Genomic DNA, 26,895 nt, shown 5'->3' on the forward strand with positions numbered 1-26,895 from the left:
AGTTCACAGTCTAATGATGTATAATACCTCTAATCATAGAATTCTTATATAATGCTTCTATAACCTATATAATATCTCTATCATAGAGCTTCTTAATTTGGGGTCCATGCACCTCAATGGATTTCTGGAAAGATTTCAGAAAGTCCATTAATTCGCTTTTATTTTTAGGATATTAAGTCATTAAAATATTAGTTATTTAAATAATTTATTGTTGATTAAAAGGACAATTTATTAATTATATTAAATATTTTTATTTTAACGTATTACTATTTTTAAAAAATAATTTATTCTCTTTGTAATGTCTATTTTTTTTTCTTTTAGGCATTTAAAAATATTATTCTGAGAAGAATTCTGTAGACTTCATCAAATTGACAAAGATGTCAATGAAACACACATAAAATGTTAAGAACCATTCCTATTGTTATTGCCTGTAATAATAGAATACATGTGTTATAATTCCTCTATTATTAAAATTAATAATACAGTAATACTTGGGATTTAAAAATACCTTTAATGTTATCTACAATAATATTAATGCACAATAATCAATGGTCAATAATAATGCCTATGGTACCTTACTTTGAGGTTTATTTCGAGGATCAAATTAGAAATGACATTGGGTTGTGAGTAAAATTCTGGACTTCAAACCACGAACATTACCTCCACGATCAAAACCAAAATTATCTGTTTAGCTCTTAAAGTTCTTTATAATCTGGTCCATCCATTTTTTTCCCATCCATCTTCTACTGTATTCACCTTCATGCACTCCAACAGCCAGTCACACTGACCTAATTACAGTTCTTTGAGCATGGCATTCCATCTTCCATTTGTTTGTTCCTCATACCTGGAATGCCTTCCTCCTTCATATTGGCCCTTTAGTTTTCATGGTTTCCTTTAAAACTTGGTACAAATCCCACCTTCTGTAGGAGATGTTTCTAGGTCTCAGCTGCTAACATTTTCCCCTATTGTGTTATTTCCCCATATACTGTTATATAATGTATATACATAGTTACATGTGTTCTACCATTTTCAGAATGTATGCTTCTTGAGGGTAGGGTCTCTGGTTTTTGTTTTTGCCTTTTTTTTGTAACACTTAGCATTATTCTAGCTACCTAGTAACCTCATGGTAAGTGCCTGTTGATTTGTTGACTGACCCACTCTTGTTCCTTTTTCCTATATCCTGGAGTGGGTATCTATTTACCAAGAAACAAGCCAAAACACAGAGAGCATTTTCTCCCATATAAACCTATTAGAAAATTCACAGGAGACCAGACTGGGTCAGGACCATCCCCATGCTTCTAGTTGGCCAGAAAATTGGTTTTAGACAAATGATTCTGTGATGTTTCCATTCTATGCAACTCCCATAGTCAACATTTAATTTTTTTTTTTACCTTTTCTTAATCTGCTGGTTCTACATCATTCATTTCATAGCACCCACTGTCATAAGCAAACAGCTTTTTGGACACTATAGCTATAACATTACATATAATAACAGAAAACTTTAGAGTTTGAGATGAAGAATATTGGTGCGTTCTGCTTTTGTAGTTCCTCACTGACATGATCCTGTCATTGTTTACTACCTGCTGATTTTGATTTCCAGTCACATCTCTTTGGATAAGGCACTATAAGGTAATGTGATTTGATGGTAGAGATCCTAGGTCCAAACTTGTTTCTGCTACTTATTATTTCTGTGACCATGGTCAAGACATGCAACCTCTCTTAGCTTAGCCTTCCATGTTTACTGAGGGAAATGGATAAATATCTCCCAGCTCTTGATACTTTATGAAGTCTCTGAGAACTTAATGCCTAAATTGGAGAAATAACTGTCCAAGAAACAAATAATGGTTGGGCTTTGTGTCACTTTATTATAGAATAGCTCTATGGAATTAAAAAAAAGTTAACAAATCTTGCTGAGTGATAATACTGGGCAGTTTAGGAGAGCTCCCTTATAGATGTTTTTTATTAATGTAACCTGTTGGATTGACAATCTGATTATAAGATTACAGGTCATGGTGCCTTAGAAAGAGGAAGAGACCTTAGAAAACATTTACTCAATCATTTTTGTGTATTGTCTTAATTGTTTTTGGCAGTTGGACAAAACCTATGGAGCTTTTCTTAGAATAACATTTAAATGCATAAAATATAACAGATTAAAAGGAGGTAATTATATTAGAATGGATATATCTATCTGTCTTTCTATTTGCCTGCAAGTTAACACATCCCAAGTTAAGAGCTCTTGGTAGTTTAGTGTAGTTTAGGTAGTGTAAAAATGAGGAAATTGAGGTTTCAGGTAGATGGCTTGCTAAGATAATACAGACATTGAGTGGCAGAATTTTAAACTGATATTTCTTGATACAAATCCATTGCTTTTCCCAATATTTATGAATCTTTCTCTCTTTTGAATCATTCTTTTCTTAATAAAAAATTTAATCTCACTTTAGCTCTTATTCTATAAACACTTTATAAACTTTGTGACATGGACTTATCTAAGACATGTTTACAGTACTTAATAGCATATCAGAGAAATAATGAGAATGCCTTTAAAGGTTGCCTTTCTCCTCGTGCAGAAAGGGTGGCAAAGAAAAACAGCAAGATGAGAATCGAGAGTCCAGCAAGTAGAAAATTGACTTAATTTCTTTTCACCACATGAAATGGAGTGTCTGGGTGATTCTGACGAAATGCATGGCCTAAAAACCAATTAATTTTGAATTGCGAATTTGTGAGTGTCAGGTTGTGTGTGGAATTTCAGATGAGGTGGTGGCTGGTAGTCTTGGTCTTGTTTGTAGAAGGTAAAGCTTTTCCCCTTAAATTTCCTTAATAGTTCATTTAGGGAGGGAAATGTTTTTTGACAGATCAGGATCATGAAAATCCCATTTTTCTTTTTGCTTTTCACTGTGCCTTTAGAGATAGTCTTTTAATGGCATGAACCAAGATTAGAGATTTACCTAGCATATCTTTATATGATTATACTAGGACAGATGCAAAGCTGAACAATGTACCATCTCTTATTTAAAACTGAACCTTTTTCTTTAGTAGCATCTTCCTGTTGAATGTGGTAGAAATGCCCCACTTTGACCCAATATAATAATCAGAACTCAGATTTGCCCTGAAAATTCCCATACTTAGTCACAATTTTATGCATCATAAGAATAAACACTGGTAGAATATATACTATTTCATAATAGGGAGAGTTATTAGTCAAACAAAGAATTGGAGCAAAAAAGAAAAAGTACATAATTTCAGTTATAAAAACTTGAAAAAATTTTGCACAAACAGAATCAATACAACTAGTATAATAAGGGAAATTATAAATTGGGGATAGGGCAGATAAGTATCTTTAATAACTAACATATGAAAGTAACAATTAATCAATAAACATTTATTAAGCATCTACTATGACTGTTTATGATGTTGAAAGTACTGGAGAAGCAAAAGAGGCAAAAAAAGGAGTATATAATCTATATAGGGAAGCTACACGTAAACAAATATATACTAAATAAGTTATGTACAGGATAAAATAAAAATAATTAATCACATAGTAACAAACTACAGATTATTAGAAACATTTTATAGATAATTATGTGAAGAACAATGTGAATAAAAAGTGATAATCTCAACAGAAAAAGGAAAGTTTGGAGAAAGTTTTTTTTTTCTTTTTTCTGTAGGGAGAGAGAACATAATGTATTCTATTTTGAATAATCTAAGTTTGAGAAATTTATGGGACATCAAAACTGAGATCCAACATTTACTATATGGTGTCAGACTGAACATCAGGAAAAAGAGAAAGCTTAGTGAGGCAATTGCTGTTAATTGATTTTCCCTGGGTCACACAGCTAATTAGTGTTAATTGTTTGAGACTGGATTTGAACGCAGGTTCTCCTGGCACCAGGACTGATGCGCTTTCCACTATGCCATCTAGTTGCCTAGAGCTATTTGAATACAGTTGATAATTGGACAAATGGGAATTTATAGGAAGCAGTATAGAAAAAAGAAAAGGGTTCAAGATTTTTATTGAGGGATGCTAATGTTTAGTGAGTAGAATAGGGATGATTATTCATAGAGAACATAGTCACAGAAGGCAGGTGAGGAATGTCTAGGAGCAGAGAGTTACTGACAATTTCAAAAGCCACAGGGAAGTCAAATAAGATGAGGATTGTAAAAAAGAAAAGGCCATTTGATATGACTACTTAAAGATTATTGGTAATCTTGGAGAGGGAGTTTTCACTTGAATGGTGAAAGGGTTGAGGTAACCATGATATGTTTGTGTGAAATAAGTAAGGAACCCAGGGCATAAGGAAAGATTGAACATAAGAGAAAGAGGGAGAATGAATATCGAGGAAAGTTCTTTGAGGAGTCAGGTTGGATTGCGAATAAAAGAACAGCGAAGTTGTGGACCTTAAAACCACCTCTATCACAGGCTAGAACATAGTAAAACAACAGAGAATGAGGAAAAGGGATTTTGAGGTACAGAATTTGGAGAATAGAGAATTTATGATAGTTTTTTTTTAATGAAGTAGAAGACGAGATCTTTTGCGAGAGAGGAAAGTTTAGAATAGTTACAATGAAATGTATAAAACCAAATGAAGCAGGAAAGAGTAAAAGAATTGCCAGGAGCAGCTATTTGGTACAGGGGATAGAGTATCAGCCCTGAAGTCAGGAGGACTTGAGTTCAAATATGGTTTCAGGCACTTAATACTTCCTAGCTGTGTGACACTGGACAAGTCACTTAACCCCAATCACCACAGCCAAAAAAAAAAAAAAAAAAAAAAAAAAAAAAAAAAAAGAGAGAATTGTCATGCATCAGTGAGATTACATGATGAGAAAAAATAATAAAAATTTGTAGTAAACTGTCTTGTTGTAATTATATGACTTTTTCCAGGAGTTTCCAAAAATGTGTGAATAGAAATAAAGTGGATAGTGGAGATAGCAAAAATTTGGATTTAGGCAAAACATGGCTGGAAAGGAGGGCAAAGTATTCCAGGATATTTGATTACATATGGTTGAGTTTTCAACATCAGGATCAAAATTGTGACAAGAGGGAAGTAAAGCCAGAAAAATATTCAAAGAGTAGGGGGAAAAAAGGATTGTTGCAGAAATTGTGTATCAGTGAAGATAATGAATAAGTTTAGGATGAGGGGAGATGTTGAAAGATGAGAAGTTATGGTCAGAGTGACATTTCAAAGTTGTAGGACATGGAAATATATAGCTAAATTAAAGGATTAACTGAAGATCGAGGATATAGGAATTTTGGAGGTTGATGAACTGAAAAAGCCATGTGTTTGAGGAGATATCTGGAAGTCCCTGGATGTGAGGTAATGGTATAGGTTGGAGAGGAAATCTTTGAGCTAAGTCTCGAAGCCATATAGGTAACAATTCTCAATAGGTCAACTCTCTTGAGACATAAAATGACTACTGATGGTCCAGAGCTATGTAGGTTTATCTGAAGTAGATAAAGGGAGTTAGAACCTATTATAAATGCATCAATATTAGAATAACAGGCAGTAGGTCCAAACAGTCTTTGCCACTAAATCAAATTCAAATATTTTCACTTCTCAATGTGAACTGATATCTTAAATGATACAACATTTTCTTTCAAGCAAATAACAAACAAGGATTTGTTAGAATGTAAACTCCTTGGGAATAAAGATTGTTTTATTCTTTGTATCTTTAGCACTTTCAGTAGTAGCACATTCTCAGAAATGTAGTAGGCATTTAATAAATTGCTTGTTAACTAATTGATAGCTTTTCTGAAAAATGTAAATGGAACTTTAATGAATACATTCAATTTTTAAGAAATTGTATAAATTGAGTCATGTTTCTGTGACTCCCACAAGTATGACAGCATTAGGCAAGAAATATATTTAATAAATGTTTGCTGATTGATTATTAGCATTTAGCCACAAAATATATGTTGAAATGGACATTACTTTTTAAAGTATTACATAATTTTAGTTCCCACAAAGCACTATTTTTAGAAAATAAAATTCACCAGAACTGAATAATTTGTTCTATTGAAAAAGTCAGTGAAACTTATTTTACATTTGCAGTTTCATAACACTATACTTTCCCCATAGAGAAGCCCTGAAAAGTTAAAGGTTGGTAGAGTAGGAGGAGTTGCAATGAAATCTATTCAGTAATTTCTTTGCCTTATGACACTATCCCTGCCTCTTTATCTGATTTATGAAGAATATTTTGTTAGTTCATAGCAACCAAGAAGAGAAAATGCAGTCAGCTGAAACAGTGTGGCCCTATTTATCAGAAAAAAAACATGGGCTGAGGGAAGGGGAAAAGCAAGAGTAGAAACTTGAACTCAAGTTATCAAATTAAAGTGAAAGAACAAGAAGGAGGAAAAGCAACGTGGTCAGGCCCCAATTTTGAACACAGAGCATTATGTGTTGGGGGACTGAGGGAGAGGCTTTTTTTGCTCATGTAATATAACTCCAAAGCAGGTTCTTTTCCATGGCTAGCCTCAGATACACTAATCCTAAAGCCAGAGGTCATCTGGTTTGAAGTCAACTGGACTCCCCTCTACTGTCATCACATTCTTATTCCTGGAAAAGCAGGTCAATATTTTTTGTTTAGTTTCCTGGCTTGATCCTAAATGGGTTGTCCCTCCACCCTTCTTTTCATTTGTAAAAACCATTTAAGGGTTTTACTTAATACAGCAATGAAAAATCCACCAATAAATTCTTCACTCAAAAGATTAAAGACATTTATGTACAACATAAAAAGTCTTCCCTACATCACAGTACTGATGTTTGTATAGCTTAATCAAACAGAGTATAATATATGAAAGACAAGGACTAACACAGACATTTCTTTTTGTAAAACTGGGATCATTTACTCAAAAAAAAATGTTGGCTGCCTTATTGTTCTTAAATGCTTTTATCTCTCTGTTTTATAGTAGTGTATCTATAGAATTGCTTTTCCCTGCCTGCCACCCCCAAGTCCATTAAAGCTGTGCTTAGTCAACTTCTTTGGCAGGTGGATCCCCTTAATCATGGCCCTCACCCAACTGTGCTCTGTAACTCAATCAGGGAAGCTGCCTCCCCTGCCTGCCATACCTGGTTAACTCTATTCATTATTGTATAATGGCAAATTTGCTTGATGGCAAGTGCACATTAATTGTTTTATTCCAAAGGAAAAATCTGCCTATAGATGAAAAAAAGGAAATTGTAAGGGATGTGTCAATGAGAACATGCCATAGAAATCCCCCCAAATGTTGTTTTACTGTCTTTATCTATAAAATAAAGATAATAAAACTGTACTAAAACACTTGTTTATGTATGTGTATATAATGTCAAATATATTCTATATGTGAGGAATCATGATACATGTTGGAGATACAAACTCCAAAATGAAATTATTCTTACCCTCAGGAAGCTAAGAATAGTAATTAAAACACTGACACATATTGACACGTAAAAATTTTTTAAAATCATCTCCACAAAAGTATTCACAAAATATGATTACAGCCTTTTTGATTGCACAATGACAACTCTCTTCCCAGTATCACAGAGCATTGCAAAATTTCAGGAGGAAAAATGCTTGGACTTAGAACCTTCTTTGACTTCTAAGAATTGTGTCATTTCTTTTCAGTACATCTGGAAAAAAAAAAACAGACTATGTCTGGGAAAAAAGGCGATCAGAATAGTCCCATTTTTATTTGAACACTTATTTTTATTTAATACTTATATTTTATTTAACACTTTTATTTGAACACTGCATTTGTAGTCTCTTAAAATAGTCTTTGCAATTGGTATTCGATATTTAAAGGGAATTATATCTGATATACAAGAATATTTCTCTCACTTTTTAAAACATATCCATCTTGTTTAAGAAAAAATGTAAAGTGGATGCCCACAACTCCTAAAGGATTTCAAACACTTTCTAGAGTCTTAGAGTGAAATTTTTTTGGTTATTTGTCTATGAGAAATTTCAACATATTCCTAATGGATTTAGGAGCAATAAGGGTGTTTCCACCCTAGAGGGCCTATTAGTGGCTTGGGCAACCTGCCAATAAATTCTTCAGTTTTTACTTGCCTAAACCAAGGAGTTCAAACAGATGGAGTTAAACTTGGGTATAAAATCCCGCCTTGGATTAGTCTATGTATTACCTCCTATAGAGAAACCACTGAATCTATTTAACTTGTTTTATCCTGAACCCTATGCAGTCAATTGCATGTGGGTGCTTGATGAATCCTCTCTGATGATGGAGACTACACTGGTGGGATTTACTTGGGACTTGACATGTAGATATATCTCCTCCCCTCTTAACTGGCTACCTCCCCCTGAACTCAAATGGTATTTTAATAGAGACTTTTTATGGGATTTCTCAATCACAGGAAATCCTTCCTTATAAGGGAAATGGTACCCTTGTTGATAAAAGAGCCAATCCCCAGCAGTGTGGTTGACCTCGAAGTGCAGCATCTTAATGACTTCATCACTATTCTGGCATGTTAATACAGAAATATTACAAGTAATCATAACAATTCTCAATAGCTACTTCAACATCAGTAAATTATCATGAATTGTAACTTACATGTATTTTGGAAAATATAGTGCTATTTTTTTGTGAGCCTACATTGTTTAATTTATAAAGCTAGTGCCCATGAACAAGGAATCCAGGTAAAGTTCCACTAGATGGACAGTGGTGCTTTGATTATAGCCTCATGTAAGTTAAAATCTCCATGTGAGATACATAGGTTAACATTTTCCATTAAAAAACAAAGAAAAATATTTTTATTAAAATAGCTAGACATAAATGTTAATGTCATATTTTAAATGGTTTTTGATGATTTTTTGTTGGTTTTTTTTAATACAATTGTCACCTCTAATTACCTTACCCTTCCCCTCAGAATCAAGAAAAACCAGTGGTGAGGACTATCAAGACTAATGGCATATGTAATAGTTTATCATCTATCTATTGAGAGGAAAATAATAATGATAATTTATAAAGCTAAAACATGTTTGAGAAAGATTTAAAGAAATACAAAAACCTAGGTACAGTTGAATACTTCCTTTAACAATTCTTAATTATTGTGATTAATTGAATAATTTGGTGATAGTTCCTACATTCCTACTTGGAATGGAAACAGTTTCCTTAATCTTTATGTCTCTAGCTATATTTATTGGGGTATGTAAACAGTTCTGCTAACAATCTTTGATTTCCAGGTAGCTTGAATGATTTTAGCACAAGAATACCAAATTATGGTGTTCTTTGCAAAAAAACAAATCCTCGTTATTACTGTTAAAAAACAACTGAAAAACAACATTTAAATGGTCAGAACATTAAGAAATTTTGATTGCTAATGAAGACTACTTCCCTATTTCAGAACTATAAAATGGGTACACAAAGGAACATATAATTCAAAGTCTTTGTTGTTCTGATATCCTTTTAGTTCCCTACTGGACACCTCCCCCCTCTTCCAAATTTCTATTTTCTCTATCTTCTCTCCCCAATTTCCTTCTCTGTATTCTACTAAATGATTTCTATCTCCTCTGAGGGCTAAATTAGAAGGAAAAACCCAAATCAAAATAAACGGAATAAAACAAAAACTTTTAAAACTGGGACCCTTATATTGTAATACACAGAATATTGTCTGTAACTAATGATTTAATTGAGCAATTATGAAAACAAACTACTTATTTCAACCTTTCCTTCCACATCCCCACATCCCCCCAGTATATGATCTGTCTGGGTAAAGCTTCATGCCCTGTGGCTGTTTAGTTACTTTATGTGTCACTATCCTGAGATAGTTTATGGCAGTCTGGTAATTAGAGACACACTGAGGAATAAACTCCTCGTTATGTAAAATAAAATGTTAAACTGGGCAATAATGGAGCAAATTAATAATGCCCTGAAGACATTAAAGGTAAATATAATTGTAAGGTAAACACAGTGGCTTTAAATATCAGCATTTATGTGACAGCTGCTCTCCAAGCACCTGCTTTGGACTCTTATTCACAACACTAATTTAGAGTCACCAGCTTCTGCTTAGACTGACTGTTCACACAAAGGAGAATATTGCTATATTCCCATTCAACTGCTTTTACATTTACCCTCTTCTCTAATCCTTTTCTTCTGGGCTATTATTCATCATCCTTTGTGATCATGTGGGTATATGTGTAAGTGACCCCAGAGCTCGATTACCAGCCTCAACATTAAGAGCCTGTTGCAGTATCATGAGGCACAACTATAAGAAATAGAGAAAAGGAACATCCCTGTCCTGCCCCCAGAACAGCTGCTGTACAATTCCATGCATCCATTTTCCATGCATAAATGAATAAGCCTTGGAGTACACTGGTTTCTAATACTGGCACAGCTCTGTTTGGATGGAGCTCTCTTCCCCATCAAATTGGGAAAAGCCTTTGCCAGTTGAGAAGAGTAAACAGTTTATTATCATGATCATTTACTATATTAGCATACTGACTTTTTATTTCTTTGTTGAATGTTATTGTCAATACTTTCTGACATTGCTCTCTATGTGATCCTAGGCAAGTCACTTAACTCTATTTGCCTCAGTTTCCACATCTGTAAAAATGACCTGGAGAAGGAAATGGCAAACTACTATAATATCTTTGCCAAGAAACTTCTCAATGGGATCAGAAAGGGTCAGACAAAACTGAAATGGCTGAACAACAATAACAACAAAACAGTTCAACTTAACAAACACATTACCTAGCTTTGCTGTGTTGTTAACAAGATACTAGAAGCAAAAGAAAAATAGAATTATAGCATGGAGGAGTGCAAAGGACCTTAAAGGTCATCTAATTCATCCCCTCTTATTTTATAGATGAGGAAGCTGTGGTTAGAGGTGAAATAACTGGACTAAAGTTATTTATTGATTACCCAAGCCAGGGCTGGAATCCGGGTTTTCTGGCACGAGTTCAGGACTCTACAGAATGCCACATGTAATAGGAGAGAGAGAGAGAGAGAGAGAGAAAAAGAGAGAGAGAGAGAGAGAGAGAGAAAGAGAGAGAGAGAGAGAGAAGAAAAAGAATAAGAAGGAGGAGGAGGAGGAGAAGGAGGAGGAGGAGGAGGAAGAAGAGGAGGAGGAGGAGGAGGAGGAGGAGGAAGAGGAAGAGGAAGGGAGGAAGGGAAAAAAGGGGAGGGAGGGAGAGCAAAAGGGAGAGGGAGGGAAGGAGAGGGAGAGAGAAAGGAGGGGAAGGGAGGGAGGGAGAAAGAGGGGGGAAGGAGGGAGAGAAGGAGGAATAGAAAAGGAGAAAAATCGAGAAAAGGAGAGGGGAGAGAAAAAGGTCCAAATATTTTATTATCAGAGCTGTGCTTATGCTTGGATGGTTTGGAGTTTCTTGTGGCCTAAGGGGTGCAAGAAACAGAAGTATTCCTGTATCTTGGGATATAGAATTTAGAAGGCAGCTAATAGAAAACACCTTAAGAAAAAATATATTTAACTTTGTTGTTCTATTAGATTCGACTACTTGTGACTCTGGATTTTTCTTGGCAAAGCAACTGGAATTGTTTGGCATTTTCTTCTCCAATGGGTTTGGCAAAAGGAGGTTATGTGACTTGGCCATCTTCACAATGCTAGAGGTTAGATTTGAACTCAGGTTTTCCTGATTCTAAGACCAGTGCCTCTTAGCTTCCTCTATAACTTAGTTTAGCCCTAGCTAACAAGAATATTTAAAATAAGAAGCAATTGCATAAGTTCATCTTTAGTTAGCCCTGCCCTGTTCTACTTTGCTTTCCAAAACTGAGGTGGCCTTAAAGTGTCTTGAAGTGTCAGCCAATTGGAAGCTGCTCAGTCCTCATGGAGGTTTTCTGTCTCATCTTCTCACAACCACTTCCAAAATGAATTCACTTCAAAAGTTAATTTGAGTGCATCCTTTGTGCTGTTTGATTGGGAATTTAAAAAAAAACTTGCCTTAGGCATCAACATGTCTAATTGGCAAATTAGCTCTCTTAGAGCATCTTTATTCTAAGTTCTTTAAGAGGTAGTGACTTTAATTTTGATTGTATTATGTGATGTGTATTATGTATGATGTGTATTATGTGGGTATCTTTTAGTGTGATATTTTCAGCTCTGGGGCTTTGCAATTGGTTTAGTTCTTTTTCTAAACAAAGTAGTATTTTGAATTGAGCTGAAAGAGACTGATTAGTTATTTGATCTTTGAGTTTGTAACTCCAGCTATTTGTTATTTTGAACTGAGTGTCCTGCAACTATCTTAAAGATAACATGTCCAAAATTGAACTCATAATCTTTTTTCTCCAAATCATACTTTCTTCCTAACTACCCAATTGCTGTTGAGGGTATCCCCATTCTCCCAATCATCCAGGTTTGCAACTTAGCTGATTCAATCATAAATTCTTCCTAAAATCTTTCATATACACCTTCTTCTCTTCTGTGATGCTGCCATCACACTGGTCCAGATTTTTATCACCTCACACCTGCTTGGATGATTGCAGTAGTATAGTGTCAAGCTTGTCTCCTTACCTCATGTCCATTTTAAGTCCATCTTCCACTTTAGCCAAAGTGATTTTACTAAATGCAGATCTCATCATGTCACCTGCTCATTAAATAAACTCCAATGACCCTCTAGTATCTGCAAGATCAATTATAAAATGGCGACTTGATGTTGCAGTAGAAAGAATATTGGATCTTATATCAGGAATGCTGAGTTTAGATTGTACCTCAAATACTTAATAGGTAGGTAATTCTTTCCAAAACATTTAATTAATCTTTGCATCAGTTTCTTCAACTCTGAAATGGGAATGATAATAATAATAGCACCTATTTTAGGGTGGTTGTGATGATAAAATGAAGTAATACTTGTGAAGTGCTTTGCAAAATTTAAAGACCTATGTAAATGCTAGATATTCTTCTTATTATTACTTTTTTGGCATTTTAAAATCCTCTATAACCTGGGCTTATTCTATCTTTCTAATTTCTTTCATCTTATGCCCTCCACATATTTTAAAACCTACTGACATTGGTCTCTGTTATAACCAATCTATTTCCCAGTTCTGAGCATTTTCCCCAACTGCTTATTATATTAGAATTTTCTCCATTCTCATCTTTTTTCAGGTTTAAGCTAAAGTCTTACCTTCTGTAAGTTTTTCTTAATTTTTATGTATTAGTTATCCCAACTTTATCTTGTGCATATCATGTTTATATATAGTTATTTGCATGTTGTCTTTCCCCTCTCCTTAAATGTAGGCTCCTCAAGAGCAGGAACTGTTTCTTCCTTCCTTCCTTCCTTCCTTCCTTCCTTCCTTCCTTCCTTCCTTCCTTCCTTCCTTCCTTCCTTCCTTCCTTCCCTCCTTCCTTCCTTACTTTTTTCCCCCTCTAGAACTCAGCACAATATTTGGCACATGGTACGTTCATTTAATATATGCTTTTTGGGTGCATACACTCTGAGAAGAGAATATAAAGCAAACAAACAAAAAAAAAAACCCTCTGGCTTATCTGTTTGACTCATCAATTTTTAGATAATCAAATCACTAATGATTTGATAATCAAATCACTAATGATTTGAAAGACACATTGATCTTAAAACATAGTAAACAAGATAAATTTACTTTGAATCTTAACAAATTAATATGAGAAGTCATTTCCAGATGTAATTCTACCCTCACCTTTTTCCTGTTATTTAGAAGTAAAAATAATTCCAGGTTAAGATCAATGAAAATCTGTTAATCTGAAGGAACAGAAAAATTTAGAGATCACCTTTTTCTTCACACTTGAGATTTCTTATTCTCTTGGAATCTTGGAATCACTGAAGTTTACATTGTCAGTGATAATTTATAAAAATTGAACAACATCTTGACCAAGAATAACCCTTCCCAAAAAAAGGAATCTGAAAAGAGAATATGATCACTAGATCTCAGTTGAGAGCCTATAATATACTAATGTGCAATAATTATTTTGAAAGTAATGTTTCGAGGAAAATGCAATAATACTGTTGTTGTCTCAGGCAATCTTCTAGAATAATACCTAGTACTGAGAAATTAAATTGACTTAGATCTGAAATTTTTTTCCCAGATCCATTATAAAAATTTGTCCTTCTGGGAGTGCAGCCAGAGTAAGCAGAAAGGATAGTTGGTACCTGAAGTTGGGTATCCTGATAAGAACTATGCCAGAAACATTGAGATGCTTCCAGTTTCTATTCTCTCAATTTCCTTTTTATTCCTAAATGCATTATTACAATTTTACAAGGTTGAAATAACTTACACATCTTTAAAACTCCTTTGATTGTCTAAGATCTCAGTGCCATGGCTAGTATAGATCATGTTCCAAGCATTTATTAATATATGACAGGTACTGTGCTAAACACTGAGCATACTCAGAAACAAAAGGCAGTTCATGCCCTCAAGGAGTTTGCAGTCTAATGGGAAAAGAGACTATAGTCACAGCCTGAGCTCTAATCACATAGGAACTTCGACAATGGAGCAAACTTTTAAACGTCTTGTTAAAACCTGAGCTAGTCATGGAAAGAACAGAATAGCTCTCTAACTCTTGACTGAATCAATCAGCATTTACTAAGCTTAGGTTTTCAGAGGTCCCATGTCATTTTAGTTAATATAGTCCTCCTTGTATATAGAAAGTAGGTCATAAAGACAGACTTTCTTTGGGCTTACCAGAGACATTCTTTCAAGAACATTTGTCATGTCCACAATAAAATAGTTCTCTGGCCTGAGCTGAGGAACTGAGATATTCCTAATCTACTACTAGGTCACTGGGTATATATGGTAAGAATGAAGTGTGTGAAATAGTATAATCTATTGACTACAGTGTGACATGGGTGGACAGAGAGGAGGGGCCATTATAAAATCCAAAATAAAATACACTGAAGAAATTATGTTACTCACACTATCTTACTACTCTCCTCTCATTTTCATCCTTTGCCACCTTTCCTGCTTCCTTGTCTTTCCCAAATCCCTAAATTTCTATGATATGATTATTTATGTTTTCATAGATGTTTTCCTTTTAACATCTTATTTCCTTTTTAAAATTATAATGGCACAATGTCCTTCACCCTGCTTCTTTCTTTCCCCCTCCCCAGGATTTTTCACCTAAGCTCTAGGATTTCTTCCACCTATCATAACTTGTCATATTGTATAAATTGCAGGTTAGAAATGATTGATGTAAGATAAAGTGTTTCCAGTGATGTGTGTGTGCCCATGTTTGTTTAGTAGTTTTAAATTCATTCCATTTAATCCTAAGAAAAGGTACTACATGAAGCCTAGTGATGAGCAAATCTGAAAAGGGCCTAGAGGTTTGGTTTGCTTTGGATATGCACTGAAATGGTTAGTTCTTATTTAAACCTTCTGGGCCCACCCACTGTGGGCTTTTCTCCTTTCTTTCATACTACAATATTAAATCACATTTATTGAGTTCTCTGGCCTCAATAGATAACCTTTTGAAATAGGAAGTTCAAGAATTATATCCATTTTATAGATTGAGAAAACTAAGGCCCAGAGAGATTTTGTCTTACTCAAAGTTACACAAGTAGTAGACGTGATATTATTATTAGAATGTGTAACAGCTATGACTGATTCAATGAAGTGTTCAGCCTCCAAATTCAGGGCTTTTTTCTCTAGGGACATACGATAAGACTCAAAAACTCTATCATTCTAGTAAGGTAGCACTTCAGCCTTGCAAATAACATCCAGTTTACTAACAAACTGAGCAAGATAGTTCATGGCAGTAAATATTTATTTTGCACCAATTCCATGTCCAGCTGTAATTTAGTACAAGGTCCTGGACAAAATAGGTACTTAACAAATGTTTAGTGAATTGACAACATAAATAGATTGACAATACAAAGCCATAGGTGTTTGGTAGTTTCCATCTCAGAAATTATATGCTTTCATATAGTTTCTGCCCAGATTAGAATAGGATCAAGGGAAAGGGGAGAGGCATTTATTAAGTGTCTAATATGTTTTAAGCACTGTGCTAAGCATTTTACAAATATGATCTCACGTTAATGTGATTGTAAAGAAAAGAAGGACATGGTGCTTTCCCCCTCAACTGCCTGCCAGTATTGTTGTTGTTGCTGTAATATTCCATCATTATTAGAATGTATTGTCCAAAGATGAAGTCTGACAACTTATGGAACCTTTATCAGATGTAAACAACTCTCTAATTGAATCCAGAAGGAAACGACAGGATTGGATAAACAAACAAACAAACAAACAAAAAGTGTGTGTGGTGGGTGAGATTGTAAACTGGTAGCTGTCTGTACAGGAGATCCATGCAGGAAGAGAAGGGGATTTATCTTATTTCCATTATTCCTTCTTTGGCTATGTAGATTCTAAGGGCCCATAAGAGATACTCTGCTTAAAGGAGACAAAAGAGACACACACAGTCACCAGACAGATATAGATACACAGAGGGGGACTCTAAGGAGGAAGCTGACTTGAGAAATGAGAACATTGATATCTACGAAGAGAACCAAGAGTGAAAAGGAACATAATCTTGAAATTCAACTGAGCAATCATCCCACTAGAGTCAGTTTATCATTGAGCTTACTCTTTTCATGAAAGCCATGTGAATCTAGGGATGAGTACTCTGCAACTTCTGATAGGATGCTTCATAGTTAATCTTTTTACTATGCCATTTAAGTAAATTCTTTTGCTAAGAGCTAATTGGAGTTTGCTGCTTGATTGTTAATGGAAAATATACCATCGGAGGCATGTGAGTTAAATTACCTGACTTTTAACTGTTGTGCTCTTTCCACTGTTTTGCATGTAACTAAATAGTAGGAACAATAGATATATTATTGAATATTTAATTCAACAAACATTTATGAATGTTTATGAATTGTAATAGTACCTACTACATGAAAAGTACCAATGAGACAAAAATAAAACAGTCCCTGACCTTAAGGTCAAGGATCATATACTCCATGTTGTATATGGAGGTATATAACATGTACATAGCTAAGTAAATAGAAGGTCATTTAAAGGGGGAGCCATTACTGACAACTGGAGGAATCAGGGGAGGGCTGGGGAAGCAGATGGCACCTGAATGGAGTCTTAAAAAGAGATAAAGATTTTAAGAGGAAGAAGTGATGCAGGAGTAAATCCTAGGCACGCCTGACTGCTAATGCAAATAAAAGGAAACAGGAATTAGGATATACAGTTTGAGAAGCATATTCTAGTCCACTTTGGCTGGAATTATGAGTGTGAGAAGGGGTACACTATGTAATAAGTTTATAAAGAAAGATTGAGTCATATAATTGTAGATGTGGCAACTGTATTGATTTATTTGCATTTGTTACATATATATGTTAAAGGAGTAGGTTCTATAGGGAGTGAAGAGGGAAAAATCATTAACAAATGACAATATTATATGTGTGCACACACATGCACATACATGTGCATATGTACATACATGCACATGCATGTATATAGCGTATATGCATGAAAAGAACATCAGTAAAAACAAAACAACAACAACAACAACAACAACAAAAACTAAAGAAAAGACCAAGGTCCTTAAAGACCAAGCTAAGGAGTTTAAATTTGACTATAGTAAAGGAGAATTCACCGAAGGTTTTTGAGCAGAGATGTAACATGTTCACTTGAGAAGGAGTCTAGGATGGGGTGCTAGAACTGGAGTCTAGAAGATTTTACAAATCTTGCCTCTGACAAAAGAAAAGTGCCCATTATCTTTGAACCTGTTTCCTTGTCTATAAAACTGGGAAAGTATTAACTTTAGTTGACATCTCATGTTTATTGTGCCATTCAAATGAGATAATATATAGAAATCATTTTGCAAATGTTAAAGTTTTTAAATAGAATTTTATTTTTCAATTACATGTACAGTCAAATTTTAGCATTCATTTAAAAAATAATTTCAAATTTTTCCCCCTCCCTAAATGAGAATCAATTTGCTATAAAGTACATGTGTGCAATTACATAAACCTTATTTTCATATTAGTCATGTTTTAAAAAATCAAGAGACCATTCAAATAAAAAAATGTAAAAAGGGGAAACAGTATACTTGGATTTGCATTTAGACTATATCAATTCTTACCTTGGAGTTGGATAGCATTTTTCATGATGAGTCATTTGAGAAGGTCTTGAATCAAAACATTGCTGAGAATAGCTGTCATCCACAGTTGATCATCATGCAATATTGCTGTTACTGTATACAATGTTCTCTTGGTTAAACTTTAAATTGTTTTAAACAATAAACAACAGTCATGTAAATATATCTCTTATTATCTTTGTGAGTATCTGAAAGAAATGAGAAGTAACTGGAGGAAAACAGAATGAATTGTATGCTATTGAATTAGTGAAGAAGAGAAGGTATTGAGTGGATATATGAGTGAATTTTATGAGTAATGTGAACATCTGTAGAATTAATAAAACTTGGCAGATGAGTAGATTTGGAGGAGAAATATAGACATAAAAATCAAGGATGTTAAAATTTAAATAATTAAACTTTCAATTGTTTTCTATAAGTTTGCAGCATTTATACTTCCAAAGTTGTCTAAATGACTGGGAAGACAGTTGTGCTTTCAATATGAATAGGAAGTTGAATTAAAGATTGGCTTATAGGACTGACATAGTCATTGCAAAAGTAAATAATAATCATATAGGGTATATATGTACCCTAATAGTACAACTTTAAAGCTGAATGTCATAATTATAAATGCTGTATACTTACAAGAACATCATTCAAAATATAATTATAAATTCTTTATACTTATTTAGTTTTGTAAATTTTGAATAGTACATTTTAATTTTAAATTTAATTTTCTGGATTACACTTTCTCAGACTGATGGATTGGTAGAAAAATCTTTTTTACCTGGTCACCTAATATATCTCTCCTTTGGAGATTTTTCATGGGGAATTCATGTTAAAAGTTTTGGGTATGAGTGAAAATTATATGGATTATCTTTAACCTGGGGATGGTACAAATGTAAGTTGTAAGTGTTCAATCACTGAGCACCAAATGAGGAAAGTTTTTCTTTTCTTTTTCTTTTTTCTTTTTTTACAAAATTCTGAAAATCAAATTAAGCAATATATATATATAGATATATATGCAGCACAAGACAGTGTTTATGTTAAATTTTTTATAACTTTTTATTTACAAGATATATGCATAGGTAGTTTTTCATCATTGACCCTTGAAAAATCTTCTGTTCCAACTTTTCCCCTCCTTCCCCCCACCCCCTCCCCTGGAGGGCAGGTAGATCAATACATGTTAAATATGTTAAAGTATATGTTAAATACAATATATGTATATAGATCCCTACAGTTATTTTGCTGCACAAGAAAAATCAGACTTAGAAATAAGGTAAAAATAACCTGAGAAGGAAATAAAAAATGCAAGTCGTCAAAAACAGAGGGAGTAGAAATGCTATGTTGTGATTCATACTTATTTCCCATAGTTCTTTTGGTGGGTGTAGCTGGTTCTCTTCATTACTGAACAAATGGAACTGATTTGGTTCATCTCATTGTTGAAGAGAGTCGTGTCCATCAGAATTGATCATCATACAGTATTGTTGTTGAAGTATATAATGATCTGCTGGTCCTGCTCATTTCACTCAGGATCACTTCATGTAAGTCTCTCCAGGCCTCTGTGAAATCATCCTGCTGGTCATTTCTTTTTTTTTTTTTTTAAGCAGTCAAACCTATTGCATTTATTTATTTATTTATAATTTTTTTTAAATTTAATATCCTTTTATTTACAGGATATATGCATGGGTAACTTTACAGCATTAACAATTGCCAAACCTCTTGTTCCAATTTTTCACCTCTTACCCCCCACACCCCCTCCCCTAAATGGCAGGATGACCAGTAGATGTTAAATATATTAAAATATAACTTAGATACACAATAAGTATACATGACCAAAACATTATTTTGCTGTACAAAAAGAATCAGACTCTGAATTATTGTACAATTAGCTTGTGAAGGAAATCAAAAATGCAGGTGTGCATAAATATAGGGATTGGGAATTCAATGTAATGGTTTTTAGTCATCTCCCAGAGTTCTTTTTCTGGGCATAGCTGGTTCAGTTCATTACTGCTCCATTGGAAATGATTTGGTTGATCTCGTTGCTGAGGATGGCCTGGTCCATCAGAACTGGTCATCATATAGTATTGTTGTTGAAGTATATAATGATCTCCTGGTCCTGCTCATTTCACTCAGCATCAGTTCGTGTAAGTCTCTCCAGGCCTTTCCTGAAATCATCCTGTTGGTCATTTCTTACAGAACAGTAATATTCCATAATATTCATATACCACAATTTATTCAGCCATTCTCCAACTGATGGACATCCATTCAGTCTCCAGTTTCTAGCTACTACAAAAAGGGCTGCCACAAACATTCGTGCACATACAGGTCCTTTTCCCTTCTTTATAATCTCTTTGGAATATAAGCCCAGTAGTAACACTGCTGGATCAAAGGGTATGCACAGTTTGATAACTTTTTGAGCATAGTTCCACACTACTCTCCAAAATGGTTGGATTCGTTCACAACTCCACCAACAATGCATCAATGTCCCAGTTTTCCCGCATCCCCTCCAACAATCATCATTATTTTTTCCTGTCATTTTAGCCAATCTGACAGGTGTGTAGTGGTATCTTAGAGTTGTCTTAATTTGCATTTCTCTGATTAATAATGACTTGGAGCATCTTTTCATATGACTAGAAATAGTTTCAATTTCTTCATGTGAGAATTGTCTGTTCATATCCTTTGAGTGCTGGTCATTTCTTACTGAACAATAATATTCCATAATATTCATATACCACAACTTATTCAGCCATTCTCTAACTGATGAGCATCCACTCAATTTCCAGTTTCTAGCCACTACAAAGAGACCTGCCACAAACATTTTGGCGCATACAGGTCCCTTTCCCTTCTTTAAGATCTCTTTGGGATATAAGCCCAGTAGTAACACTGCTGGTTCAAAGGATATGCACAGTTTGATAACTTTTTGAACATAGTTCCAAATTGCTCTCCAGAATGGTTAGATACATTCACAATTCCACTCACAGATTATATTAAATTTTAACAAGAAACATATCCATGTGTTAAAATTTAAATAATTAAACTTTCAATTGTTTTCTATAAATTTGTAGCATTTATATTTCCAAAGTTATTAAAATTTAAGATGCCCTAACATTTTTGATATATATCATCACATGATATTTTTAGTATTATTATTTAGCTTTTAAATTAATTGCCAAATATTTGATGCATACAATAAAAATGCATTTCTGATAATTAGGGAATTATCACTATGATCTTGAACAGTTAGGAAAGGATGCATAGAGAAGATAAAATGAATTGTATAAATTAAAGAATAGGCAGGCTTTGGTGTTTAAGAAAAGGGGAGGATATTGAATGACTTCAGTGGGTGGGGTGGTGGACAATACAAGTAAAGACTAGAAGTGAAGGAAGCTGATATGAATTAATCACTTCATTCATTTATTAATATAAATATGTTGATTGTAGTATAAAATTATTAATATATTAATGAATATATTAATATTAATTCATTAATATGAATTAAATCCTCCCCCTTTTCCCTACTGATTCCATTGTAATAATATATTCTCTAGAAGAGGGCACCCCTCCAACATTAATTAATCTAGCCCTGAGTACTGGCCCGCCCTAACAGTGTTCCTGGTACAACAGAATAAAAGAATCTGATTTGACTGATACAAAACAAGGAACACATCCACTGTTGATAGAACTTGATTCTGTGATTGTATAACTAAGGAAGTTCCCAGGTAAGGAAATTTCTACTGACATGCTTTCTCTGCAATTTAAAGAGTTATTTGAGCACCTTCCAGGGTCACATAGCCAACATATCTCAGAGACAAAAATCAAATGTGCAGATTTTCTTTGCCTCTCTGTACATTACACCACACCACATATACCCTGATGAAATAGTACACTTTTCATTAATTTAACTACCATTAACTGGAGGGCAAATAAAAGACAATTAGATACAAGACCTCAATGAATTTTGTAAACTCTCAGTTCATTGATTAATATATAGTTCAGTCAGTTAGGCGGCACAATGTAGATATAGTGCCTGAAATTAGGAAAATTTGAATTCAAATCAAGCCTCAGACTCATACCAGCTGTGTAACCTGAGGCAAATAAATTACTTGACCTATGTTTGCCTCAGTTTCCTAATTATTCTCAATTATCTATTGGGGTTTTTTATGAGGATCGAAGGAGATAATATTTCTAAAGTAGCTAGTACAGTACATAGCATTTAGTAGGTACTATGCAAATATTTATTCCCTTTCCCTGCCCTCCCTAGTCAATAACTCAATTTTTATTGTCTCCTATGTGCCAGGCACTGTGTAAAGTTGTTAATGTTCATTCATTTTTTCAGTCATGTCCAAGTCTTCGTGATTCAATTTGGGATTTGCTTAGCAAAAACACAGGAGTCATTTGCCATTTTCTCTCTCTCTCTCTTTTTTAAACAGATGAGGAACTGAGCCAAATAGGGTTAATGAGAATCACACAGGTAGTAAGAGTCCAAGGCTGAATTTGAACTGGGATATAAAGAAAGGTAGAAGTCAGTCCTTGGTCTCAAGGAGCTCACAATCTAATGGGGAAGATAATATATGAATAACTATGTACAAGCAAGTTACATACAAGATAAACTGGAAATAAACAACACAGGGAAGTCCTTAAATTTAAGAGGGTCTGGGAATGGGTTCCTATAGAGGGAAAGATTTAATCCGGCACTTAAAGGAAGTCAAGGAAGAAAATAGGCAGAAATGAGGAGAAAGAGCATTCAGAATAGCCCGTGAAAATGCCCAGTTAGATGTTAGAAAAACAGCAAAAAGACTAATGACACTTGATGGGGAGTATAAATTGTAAGATTGGAAAAGTACATGTGTATGGGGGTCCAATTTATATAGAGCCTTGAATGCTAAATAGAGGATTTAATATTTGATTGTGGAGGTGATAAAGAACCATGGGAATTTAATTAGTGGAGTTAGGAAGACAGGATCAGACCAAAATTTAAAAAGATCACTTTGACAGATAAAGAATAAAATCGAATGAAGAGAGACTTTTGGCAGGCATATGTCAGAGAAAAGAAGGAGAGATGTTAAAGGAAACTTATTTCTAATAAGGATGACTGATAGCAATGGGAATAACACTCTAAAATCTGACCATAAGGACCAATTTCTTTAGGCATTCTTCTGCTTTTGTATTTTCTTTTGCATCATTCTCATTTTTCTTCCCAATTTTTCTTCTGCTCTTTTATTTTGATTTTCAAAAACACTTTTGGGCTATTCCATGGCCTGAGACCAATTCTTATTTTTCTTGGAGTCTTTGAATGTAGGAGCTTTGACTTTGTTATCTTCTTCTGAGCATGTATGTTTTGATCTTTCTTGTGACCACAGTAGCTTTCTATGGCCAGAATATTTTTTCTGTTTCCTGGTCATTTTCCCAGTCTATTACTCAGCTTTTAACTCTTTGTTAAAGGCTCTATTTCCATGGTGTAATGTCCTAAACTTCAGGGCTTTTGTGCAGTGTTTTCAGATATTTTTCTAAGAACCTGTAAGCTTTAAATTCTTCCACGTATTATGGTCCAAGGAGAAGCATGTTTAGGTGACCACAAGTACTATTTTATGCCCTTGAACTGTGAAGAGGGTCCTCACTCCACTGTGGCTATAAGTTCTGGTGTTCTAAAGCAACAGAATACTCTCAGTGCTAGTAAAGAGACTTCCTTCTAGCCAGTTCAACCCCTATCTACTGAGATCTCCAGAAACTGCTGCAGCTGCCATTGCCTCTCACCCTAATGAGCCAAACATTTTCTGTTCACTTTCTAAATTATTTTTGATGTCTCTATGCTGAAAGGTCTGGAAACTACCAGAGCTATCACTGATGCAGAGGGCCTAAGGCCTTCTGGTTTGCTAGGACTGGGGCTTGACTTTCACCCTAGTAACACAGCTTTCCTGCTGACCTTCTAAGTTGTCTTAGGCTGGAAAATTGCTCCACTCTATTTTTGTGGGGTTCTGATGCTCTAAAATTTGTTCAGACATTATTTAGGGGTTTGGGGGAGAACTTGGGTGATTCCCTACTTTAATTCAGTTTACACCCTCAAATCTTCATCTCTTCCAAGAAAGTGTCCTTTATTAGAATATTTTGAGATAGTGAACTTTCTTCAGGATTATCCCACATAACGAAAGGACTCCAAAGGAAGGTTGATACATCAAAAAGCACAAAATGATGTCACGATTTTGATAAAATTTTCTTTGACCTCATCAGGATTCATTATGATGAGAACATATGTAATGATGATGGCCATGTGGCACTTTCCTTCAAGTAGCTTTGACATTCGTCTATCATTCACTACTTTTGGAAGGCATGAGAATTTGACTAGATTTGATTTGATTGCATCATCTATGCCAACTTCACAGAGCTTCCCTTTACTGTAGCCACTTCAGAAAACATGCTTCCAGCTCTGACTTTGGTCTTCACATACCATCTTTGCTGTTTGGATGTGATACCTGCTGAGTTTTCTCACAAAAAAGACCTGTTTGTCTTTAGTTCTACTAGATTTCATGTTATTCATAACCATGTGCATGTTCATTCCATGGGCCAATAGTGAAGGAAATAATCTTTGCGAAGGTTTTTGTATAATTTTTAATTGTTTTAACCCCAGAGGAATCTCCACATGACAAGGATACTCTCAAGGTCTCTTTGAAGAACTTTGGAATTGATTATATGACATGGGACACACTGGAAAAGGAACACAAGGCATTGTGTGTCCACTTCAAAGAAGGTGCTGTACTCTATAAGCAAATCAGAATTGTAAGAGATCAAAAGAAATATGACATGTACAAATTTAGAGCCATCTCCACTCCAAGTGTTCATGTGGACTATTTGTGTCTAAGCTGTAGTAGAGATTTCTGAGCTTGCATTGGTCTGATCAACCACAATTGGATACACTATACCTTGATATAGTGATGTCCTTTTGGTCCTCTTCAAGAATGAAGGACAATAACTACCACCACCATTTGACTCAGTTTCCTCAGCAATGAAATGAGCACAATAACAGCAACTACTTCAAAGGGTTCTTGTGAAGATCAAAGGAGAACATATTTTAAATTAGCACATTGTCTGGAACATAGTAGATGCTATTTAAATGTTTATTCTTTTCCACTCCCTTCCTTGCCTGTACTCTTTGACACATCAGGAGCCACTGTTGTATTGCAGTTTCTACCAGGGCTCACCTCTTACCTTCTGAGTAGAATTGATTATAGATATAACAATCAACATTTCTGTAAATTGTCTTCAACAACTATTAATTTCTTTGAAGATTTCATCAATAATTAATTAATCCTGCTTTAATCCGTGTCTCTCTATAACAAAATGAGTTTCCCATATCTATCTATCTAAAGATAGACACTCTGACAATGGAAATCTATCACAATCTTTTTGAGATCCTTGGGGTAACTCTTCTTTCCCCAAGAGCATTTGAAGAACTACAGCCTTTCTTTCCCCCTACTTCCCATACCTTCCCTCCATAAGCCTTCAGCCTATAGGGTCTCTGATAATCCAGAGAGATACATCTCCAGAAACAGACCTAAAGAGCATCTCATCTCATCTCTGTCTTGAAACTTCTACAAATAATACCCCTTTGTATTCCTAAGAATCCTTGAACTTTTTGCCATCTGCCTCGCCACTACATCATGAAGACTTTGGAGCATTTTCATCTATCCTGCAGTTGAACTGTCTTGTCTTGTCGCTTCTAATTAGAAATCAAGAATCTGTCTCAAATTTCTTTGTTGTGTCCTGTCTTGGCATGTAGTAAACACTTAATAAAACACTTGTATTATATACTAAGGTTTATTCTCATTATGAAGCCCACACATACATACCACGTATGAATCACTACTATAAACCCCCCTCTCACTTCTGGGACAAAAATAATATTCCAGCTTTCACTCCAACATGTTGCAATGAATGTAGAAATCTCTAGCTGCTTGTAGAGATTCAGGCTGCTGTTTTAGAGGCAGCCCTGGATTGGGATCTGAGATTTTGAATTAATCTCCTAGTTTAACTATTTATTCCATGGCTGTGCTTGTGCCTTATTTTGTTCCTCTGTAAAATAAGGGGATTAGATACCATGACCTCAAAAGAAGAGGTGTCCCATACATAGTATGCGATCCACAACTTTCCTAAGTGTAACAGAACTATATGAAAACATAGTTCCTATCTGAATGTTTTGATGGATTAATAATAAAAATGAAATATATAAACATGTGTGGGTTTTCTAAATCAATATGCAAACGCAAAGAAATCTTTATGTATTGTTTAATAAAAATCATATCTACTTTGAGATAACTACTCTAAACCCCCCCTTAACCCCTTCTTGGGGTCAAACTCCTCTCATCCCCACTCCCTCCATTAATTTTGCCCTCAAATGATACCACTTGGTGCTAGTCACTTTCACAAAAGCAAAATCCTGCTAAACAAAGGAGTCTTGATCTTGATTGACTTGAAACTCTTTTGGTTCAAGAATATTTTTGCAGATAGGTAGTATAGGGTATAGATACATTTGCATATTGAATATATAAAGGCCCTTCACACACTACCTAAATGCTCTTTCAAAACCTTTCAGATCTTATAGTATTTATTTTTTAAATTTCAGTAAAAATATCTAGCTGATTAAAAAGATAGAACTCCCAGTGTTCCCTTTGAACCAGATTAAAAACAATTAATAATACAGGGCAGAAGAGAAGCTAATTCCAAAGGCAACTTATCCATTTGCTTTCAATTTGGGGATTTGAAGTAGCTACAAAATGGGGGTAGGGAGAAAATATTGATGTTCTGCTCTGGGGAATTTGATTTTCTTTAGTGCAATTTCATGGAAGACCCAGGTACTGGGGATTTCCTTCTCCCTCTTTGGGATACCATAAGTAGAAGTTTCTGA

The sequence above is a fragment of the Sarcophilus harrisii genome, chromosome 2 (assembly GCF_902635505.1).
Source record: "Sarcophilus harrisii chromosome 2, mSarHar1.11, whole genome shotgun sequence".
Taxonomy (NCBI): domain Eukaryota; kingdom Metazoa; phylum Chordata; class Mammalia; order Dasyuromorphia; family Dasyuridae; genus Sarcophilus; species Sarcophilus harrisii.